This window comes from Polistes dominula, unplaced genomic scaffold (assembly GCF_049000335.1).
Source record: "Polistes dominula isolate Pdom_NZ unplaced genomic scaffold, Pdom_raw_medaka contig_77, whole genome shotgun sequence".
NCBI classification, from domain to species: domain Eukaryota; kingdom Metazoa; phylum Arthropoda; class Insecta; order Hymenoptera; family Vespidae; genus Polistes; species Polistes dominula.
Genome location: NW_028301152.1, coordinates 10,360,944 through 10,370,376, shown reverse-complemented (window position 1 = coordinate 10,370,376; position 9,433 = coordinate 10,360,944). Strand labels below are relative to the sequence as shown.

The 9,433-nt window shown below is 31.8% G+C and overlaps 1 protein-coding gene across 2 annotated transcripts in view; it reads left to right on the top strand.

Annotated features, from left to right (window-relative positions):
- The first annotated feature begins 295 nt into the window (after positions 1–295).
- Positions 296–9,433, top strand: part of LOC107072913 (uncharacterized) — a 31,637-nt gene continuing 22,499 nt past the window's right edge. Inside the window, exons 1-3 of one of the 2 annotated variants that reach the window (XM_089178025.1) lie at positions 296–2,275; positions 3,161–3,727; positions 3,964–4,119. The gene's annotated coding sequence lies outside the window, so the exon portion shown is untranslated. Of the gene's footprint in view, positions 3,728–3,963; positions 4,120–9,433 lie in introns of both variants that reach the window. The other variant, XM_089178024.1, reaches the window with a different exon arrangement.

Here is a 9,433-nt window from a genome sequence, read left to right as displayed (position 1 = left end):
CAAAGTTTGAATCTAAATATTATTACGATCGAAATACTCGCGGTCAGAAACTAAAAATTGGACAAAACGTCTATCTTTTGAAACAGCCGACGTCTAAATTAGGAAACCAATACACTGGTCCCCACCAAATTCTAGAGGTGCTTCCTAAAAACAATATTAAAATCCGTTATAAAAATGGAAGCAGGATTGTGCATAGAGATAAATTGAAGTTGTCAAAGTCCAAAAATTAGTATGCTTTCATACATATATGTGTATTTATATTCTATTATTATATTTGTTTTTGTTTTGTAACTGTCTTTACATCTGCAACAGAGACGATGTATTCCGAAATTTGCTGCCTTATCATTTGTTGCGTCACCTCGATCTTTGCTCTCTTGGGCTACGACTGTGGCGGTACATCTGCTAACATCACTGCAGTATCACTGCTGGAAACCGGAGAATGTAATCTATCCGCTGTATCACCCAACAAGTCGACGACGCACGTACAGCTGTTACAGCTGACTGACTACGATACTGCGCGCGTGTATCAGTGCAAGATCGAAATACACCAAACGATTATTATTGCGGTATGAGTTCGCACATATCGGCGGTTCACAACGGGCGCCGCATTTATTTATTAGAAGTTTCTTTGGACATTTGCAAAACTATTATTAATACTGGTTCACATTTCCTAAATTCGTTCACTCAAATAAATGGACTACATGTAAATTCGATGGACTTTCGTAGTGTAACATTGGAGGGTTCCATTACCACCGACGGTAGGTGCCAGAACACCCAGTATTCGGATACCGACGGTACGTGGAACGATGTGATTGTGCAAAGTGTAGTGAGCGCAGACATTAAAACATATACGGAAAAAGTGAAAATTGGTGAAAATTTGATCTCTTTTAGGGGTCATATATCGTGCACTTTTTTGGAGGGAACGTGTTTTACGGACGAAAATGGTTGTGCTTTCTGGACAGTCGTTCCCGGATCATCGTGCAACCTCGAGTAGTATGCGGCACTGTACGAGGGGACCGCCACGAAAGTTATGTCACCAATTGCAATATCATATGTTTCAACAATGTACTCGGTGACGGAGAGAGACACTGCTTTCGCATTGATGGGCAAGAACGAGCTCCATATTTGCGGTTACACCCTGGTCACTACAAAACATCCAAAGTTATTCATCTTAGAAACCCAACGTGGGCGTACGTTTACAACAAAGGCGAAAATAACACCCGACAACATGGATCTGTTCGCCTATGTAAACTCAAAGTTTGTATACGTCGAGAAGAATCACCGTGACCAGCTGGAGGCTCTTTACATCAACATCTTGCGACAAAAGTGCAACCTGGAGCAACAGGTTATTCGAAGCGCGTTGGCATTGGCGAACGTTCTCCCTGTCGTGTTTGCGTACACGGTTATGAAAAAGCCGGGGTACGTGGCGGTGGTGGCCGGTGAGGTTGCACATATTATTAAGTGCACCCCGATTTCGGTGAAGGTGAGACATTCGGAAAAGTGTTATAAAGAACTTCCCGTAACATATTAAAATTTAAGTATGTATTTAAAACCAAAATCGAGAATTTTGGTCGGTAAGGATACCGAGGGACCGTGCAGCACACTACTCCTACAGGAATATTTTGTTGAGGGAACCTGGTATCAGCTGCTTCCAAAACCAACGTATGTGAAAGATCCCCATATTTTGCAACCAGACACAGGTATTAAATGGTAATACACCGACGCGGGATCGCTGGCAACTAGTGGAATTTATACGCAGGCGGATTTGAATAAACTAAGGGACCTTGTAATGTTTACTATTGAGCAACCGTCTGTTTTGAACACTATCGCGAGGGAGGCAGCTGGACATAAAGTTCAAATGGATAAATTAAACCTTGTTGATTTTGTGAGTGAAAAAGGTATTAGTGATCTAGCGGAAAGTGTGACATCAAAAATTTGGTACGGTCAATTAAAATTTGGGACGGTCAGTTCAGCGATTCTTGGAATTGTGTTTATTTTCAAGATAATTAAGTAATTAATAGATTCTATTCTTCGAGGGTACGTCCTACACACTGTGTATGGGTGGAGTTTACATATTTTGAGGGCAATTTGGGGCTCACTTACGAGCCTACTCCTCCATTTGGGGCACGGGAAAGACGCTCGGCCAACTCAAAATTTAGATGATGGAATTGAACTCCAGGCGGTGCGCACGAACAATCAGGACCTTCGAACGACGTTTCCGGTGCCACCCAATCAATTTTGGATTCGAGAGGCTGCCAGACAGACGATACATCTGGTAAGCGAGTTTAATTCCATGCAGACGACGAGACCCTTCTAAAATTTTGTTCGTTGCGAAGACCACGGGAATAAATCCCCGGGTTCTTCTTTTTAAGGGGGGAGATGTCACGTCCAATGACGTCTAATTTCGAATTTCGTGTACTGCACCCAAAATCTGATATTTGGTAAATTATTGTATGAATTAAATATAAATAATGTGTCTAATTTTGTGTTAAAGCAGTTCCTATTATGATTACGTTAAATGATGTTAGATAAAATTTTGCTATTTTTCAATTTTTGTGAGTAAACAAACTCATTTTACTTATATATATATATATTAGATATTAGATCAATTTGTAATCGTTTACTTAGTTTGCGCTAATTTACTTTGGTCTTTTGCGATTATGTACTTTAATATTTTATTCAAGTTACTTTCTATTCTTATTTTCTCATTGTCGCATAAATAATTTTGTATTTTCTATGAACGACTATCGATATTTGCATTTTTGTAGGATGGGTAAGATAGAATATTAATGATCTATTGTCGTTCATAAAAGGAACTGCATTATCGACAATATCGGTCGGTTACCAGATCAGTCAGTAAGCGGGGGCGGTTATACCGACATTTGGTTCTTCCAGTACTGACTTTATCGGTCGACGTTATAATGGAATGGTTTATTCGAATTTATTATTCTAACGTGCATAAAATATTCACACGATCTTCAACTTCGTAATATATTTCTTATTCATAGTATGCATGAAATATTCACACGTGCATATTTGCTGACAGCGCGATTCCCAGGATTCGCGCTTGATAACATTCCAATGTAACTGAACCCTATCTCTCTTCGGAGAATTCGCGCTTAATAACATTCCAATGTAATTGACACTTTTTTTTCTTTAGAGAATTCGCACTTGATAGTGACTAATATTTATTCAGTTCCGAGAATTGTGATTGTCAGCGAATTCTTCTCCTTGACTTGAGTCTCACGGTTTGGAAGTCAGTAGTGGGGAAAGCGTTTTGCGTGAGAGGTACTCCCACTTTTCCGGGGTGGACGCTTCTTGGGATGCTGCGTTCGTCCATGAAATCAGTCTACTAAGTATAATTATTAAGTACGCGTCTAAAATTGTCAAAATTGCATAAGTTTGTCTAAATCCATCTAAATTTGTCTAAGTTAGTCAAGTAAAATCTAAGTGAGTTTATAATAGTCTCTAAGTAAATTTCTTTAAATATTGTATCAATTGTGTTTTTGTGAAACGACTTGTTTATATTTTAAATTTGTATCAATTGTGTTTTTGTCAAACGATGTGTTTATTGTGTAACCTGTTATAAGTCTAAATTTATTTTTAAAATATACTTTATTGTGTTCTACCTGGTGATTGTGATTAAATCCTGTTTACTCCCTTCCAACATCAAGATTGGTGAACACAAAAGGGATTACAGTTCTGATCTGTCGGCTCCTGAAACAAGGTAAACGATTAAAATTGGTGGACATCTAGTTTGGGGATTAATAACATCTAACGTCCGACACCCGGTATCTGGTATCCAACAGCCTATCCCGGGTAAAGTTCTGATTGACTGGGCTGACCCGAAACAGGCATAACTTTTTTCTTCTTTCCTCTTTGCTGTGTAAACGACTGAAAGGTCGTGACCGGTTGGGGACTTTTTTTAAATTTGTTTTTACTCCTCGAGTTTTCCCTTTTAAGGAACGAGTAAAGACTGATGACAGCGGCCTCCTGTGACGGACCATTAGTGGACGTAACAATATTAAAAAAAATCATGAGAGCAGATCACACATGTTAGAAGTGAAACCTTCAAAAATCTACGTTTCGAGAGAATGAGACGAATGGACAGTTTTAAGAGTAAGATAATTGTAGGATTTATTTATTATAATATTATAACTATAATATAATAAGGGTCACCGGTATGGTCTCTGGATGGCATAACTGAAAAAAAGTGCACTTTTCACAATTCAAGCAATAAAAACGGAATGCTGAATGCGATAGTTATAAATAGTCACCAAAAGGGTAAGATATTTATCAAAGGAAATATAATTCGTCAGAAATTAGGTAAAAATAAATAATCCTTTTGTTGAAACTCAGGTATAAAATTTTTTTTGTTAGTATGGTTTTCTATTTCCCGTTTTCATCTACTTTCTTGCGCTATATAACAAACATTTTAGGATAGATGAAATAAAGACGTTACGAAAAACATGGAAAATACTGCTGGACTGAACGAAGGTTCTGGTGAAATGCAATGAAAGATCTAATAAAGATATATTTTATTAACCCAAGCGTAGGAAAGTCTTAATTACTGATTAAGATTAATAATTAACAAAAATAAGAAAAGTCTTGATATATTTTCGTGATTTCTTGAGAAATTTTAGCAGTCTAGTCAAGATATTTATTTTGAAAATAGTGAGAATTGAGAACATATACAAATGCTAATGAAAAATAAAACTCTTATAAGGTTTCTAGTCATTTAAGACATTTCATTTTCAACTTATTTAAACTCTATTATGTATCTTTACATATAAAAATAGAAAAAAAAAAATTTACCTCCCAAGATTCGAACCCTAAAAAACTCGGATTGGAACAAATCGCCGAATCGTTGTCACTATACTAAACCTATTACATACCATTGCTTACTTCAGAAGTAAATTTGAACACTAAATAGCATCATAAGCATTTTTAATTGCAAATATCTCAAAAATTATTGAGTAGTGGCACCTATAACCATATATATTCGTAAAAAGGTAAGCAAAATCTATCATCCTGCAAAATTTGAACAAAATTAGAGAAGGCAAGACCTTGCGCTGTCCTTGTCAGTGGTGAAACTTAATAAAAAGTATCAGGTAAGAGAGTAATCATATTTTTTTTAATATATCTCGAAAAGTAAGGGAGATAAAATATCTTAGTACTGGACCTTTTTTGTAGCAAATAAAATTGTCTACAAAACATAATTAATACAAAATCGCTTTATCTCGCTTACTTTTTGAGATATTTTCAAAAATCTATCATGCTGTCACAGATGCGCGCGAGACTCTCGAGCTATAGAGAATATATAAGAAAAAGAGAATATATTTAAGAAAAAATGTTTTATCGCGTTATACTGTTTACATTGAGACGAAGCCAACAATAGATTATCTATCTCTCTTGCACGCATGTAAGCGTGCAAGTTTGCGCATGCGTGCCATGGCGACCTATGTCACAATGAGTAAGAGCAAGATAGCTTCATTTTCTGTTTCTTTCTACAAAGGCGTAGGACTAAGGGACTAATTACCTGTCTTTAAATTGGGATATTTCCTACAGGTAACTATCTATAAATATAAATCCAACACCAAAATTTAAAAAATAAATTAAAAATTCATATGAAAAAGAAAATTTTTTTAAATAACCCGTTTTAAGCGAAATATCGAGCAAAAACCGTTTTCATCCCTTGATTTTTAATAGAAGGGATGAATAAAAAAAATTTTTTTTCCCTACGATTGTTCTTTGTAGTTTTTTAAAGATAATTAAAAAAAAAATTTAAAAAGTCCAATTTTTATATTTTTTATTGAATTTTCATTTTTTTAGTACTTTGAACCGTCATAGGGGTGAAAGGGTGCGTTTTAGGAGAAAAAAGGTCTGAGAGAGATAGGCCTAAAATTTTATGCTCTACAACTTTTATTTAAAACTTTTTTTGATATTTTCAACATATAATCCAAAAATCGTATTTTGGGGTAGTTTTTAATTTTTTTCACCCCTTTCCCGGTGGTTGAGAACTTGTTTACTTTGCCCACAGTTTTTTACGCATTTTTCTGATAATTTTCATATTTTTTCAGCCGTATAGCTCAAAAACCCGATTTCAGGGCTATTTTGACTGGACTATTATTATTTATAACATATCTCGTCCTTATTTTTTGGATCACAAACTTATCTTTCTAAATACTCTTGTCTAAATAAAGATCTGAACAACGAAAAATAAAAAAAATGCATTGAATCGTATCGCTCTCTCAGCTTATCGAACTGTGTACACTACGAGTCTCAAATTTCAGCTCCGTGGTAAGCTCCACCGATTCACGCTGGGCGTTCAACATCTTAAAAATGTTTTTATTTTATTGAAAAATTAGTATAAGTTTCTTAAATACGCAAATATCACAATTTATAATATAATTTTCATATATGCATGGGTCAGTACATCTCTTTGGATATTTTTCATAAAAACATATAAAAATCAAATTTAATAGACATATTTTGTCTTTATGCATCAAATATATTTCATAAAGAAACAAAATAAAAATATAACAGTAATTTACTTGCTTTTGAATGGAATTTGTCAGCTGCTCCTCATTTATTCCACAGTATTCTCTAATTCTTTTTCTCTGATGAATCTGGTAATCCTTTTTTTTTTTTAAATATTTCAGACAATACAATTATTATATATTCTATGTACTTCATAATTATTTATTATAATATTTGCGAAATAAAGAATTTAATACTAATTTTTCAATAAAATAGAAACATTTTTAAATAGAAAAGATATGACACGTTGTAAAAAAAACTATAAGCATGAATATTATCGCATCGTTAATAAAGATAATAAATGTAGATCGAATTTCAACAGACTTCCCTGTTTTTATAATTCTTTTCTCATGATAAGGAACCGACCTTGGGGTGTAGGTATTTCGTAATTGTTAATTACAATATTTGCGAAATAAATAATTTATTAATTGTTTTTCAATAAAATAGAAACATTTTTAAATAGAAAAAAAATACCACGTTTGGTGAAATAAAAACAGTCCACGCACCTTCTTTCTTTTTTTCGACCGTCGGTTCGTTTGGACCTTATACTTTTGTCGCATACCTACGTGCTTATTTCTGTTTATTCTTCTTCCCTTCTATCGCTCCTTCCTACAAAACATTTCGGGTATCGACATAATATGTGTCCATGCAGTTGCACACAAACACATACATATACAACCAGGAGCGATAACTACGAAGCATAGCATAAAGAGGAGACCGAGAATAGGAAAAACTGTACAGCTATATTCTGTCTCATTCTCTCGCAGGCTCAATCTTATATGTTTGTCTCTTTTCCTCTCGTTATTTAGTATAGCAGCCGTTTCATAGCTCCGTTTCCGTTTATTTACTTTTCAGATCACTCCCATTCTAAAGAAGTTTTCACTTCAAAAATTTTTTTTGTCAATTAAAATCGATAAAATTACAAGCAATATTTATGTTTCGGTACTTTTTTCAATAGAAATGAATCTTGAAGCAGATAAATGCATTTTTATGTAGCCAGCTCTTAGACCATAAGGTTATCTTAGCTAAACTCGTCTTATAGCTTTTAAGACTACAGTATTCATAGAAATACATTAAGATGATCTTAGGTAAGACTTTTGTATCATGCGTGACTTAAGCTTAGCTTTGATAAGATGACGCTTAAGATAATTTTAATTTATATTCGTCGATTTCCATAATAATTCTCATGTATCCGATAATTTGATTCGCTTAAAATGTATCATACACACACATGAAAAAAGAAAATAAGAAAATTACTACCAATATTTTATTAAAGCAATGAGTACATTATAATACCAGAATCGCAGATAGTAAAATACAAAAATATTTTTCCAATTTTTTACAATTTTTTTTTTCATAATTGTATTCCAAATATTATACATTATTTTATAAATTTATCATTTAAATATACAATTGCAGATCATTAAAAGTTACGTTCAATAAAAAAAAAATTAAATTTCAATTCAAATAAAAAAATATATAAAAAATAATAATATAATAATAATATAATTAATAATTAATATATATATATAATTAATATATAATATTTATATATAAAAAAAAGGTTTTAAAAGGTTTTTAAAAAGCTTCTGATTTTCTAATATAGCTTCTATAAATTCGGTTCTATTAGTGGTAATATTCCAAACATAATACTGTTTTTGTCAAATCTGTATCGCTTTTTAAATTCAACATCTGAATAAAAATCAAAAGGATCTTGCACATCTCGAAAATAGCGTTTTGGAGCACGTATAATTATGTCTTCATTATCGGAGTCAATATCAATATTATCATCAACATTGATATTATGTAATTTCAAAAGATCCATTCTTTACTTGTTTTCACAATTTTTTCAAATTACTTAATTTTTAATTGAAATTGATCTGAATATTTCTTAATTTATATTTCAAGCATTATTAATGTAATTCTATTATATAAAAACAATCTGTATAAATGTTATTAAGTTTTATATTATACAATAAATTAAAAATATTCATTTTCAAAAGATTCATATTTCATGAATTTACATTGTTATATTCAATTTTATATTTCTTATAATTTTTCATAAAAATTATTTATTGTATAGAGATAAAAATATTTAAAAATGATCAACAACAACAAAAAAATGAAAAACAAAATGGCGTATGAAAAGAATTAAATATTTAAATTTGTTTAAAATTCAATAAAGTTATACATTGAAAATAATTTTAAAAATTAAATTTAATAATTTTATACAGTATGTATAAATCAAGTATATATTTATACTTGAAATGATCAAAAAATATAGCAGTTATTATACCGAAAAAATGAATCTATTATCTTTTCTTGTAACATACAAAAAATTTGTTAAGAATTCGATATTTTCCATCAACTTCATCCATTGCTTTTACTGTAATCAAACACAACTGTTGATAAACTTCATCCATTGCTTTTACTGTAATCAAACACAACTGTTGATAAACTTCATCCATTGCTTTTACTGTAATCAAACACAACTGTTGATTTTATAATGCTTCTTTTAGTTTTGTAATTTTGTTTTCTTTGTATCAGTAAACTTCAAATTATACATTATTAATAACATGATGCAAATGGTTTAAGAAATAATATTTTGTATATAATCAAATACAATATATTTAAATAATAAAACGTTTGCGAACAATAATAGTTACAAATATGTTTTAATACATTTTGTAATATGAATAATAAATTGCAAATAATCTTATACGTACATTTCTTAATAAATGCATTCAATTCGGTGCTGTATAAATTACAACGATAATCAAAATTTTCAATCACTTTTGCAATCCCTTTTGTCTGTTTTTTATACACGCGTTTGACGATAGATATTTTCAATAAGGTATTCTTTTATTGCTGTAGTTTAACCATAACATGTATG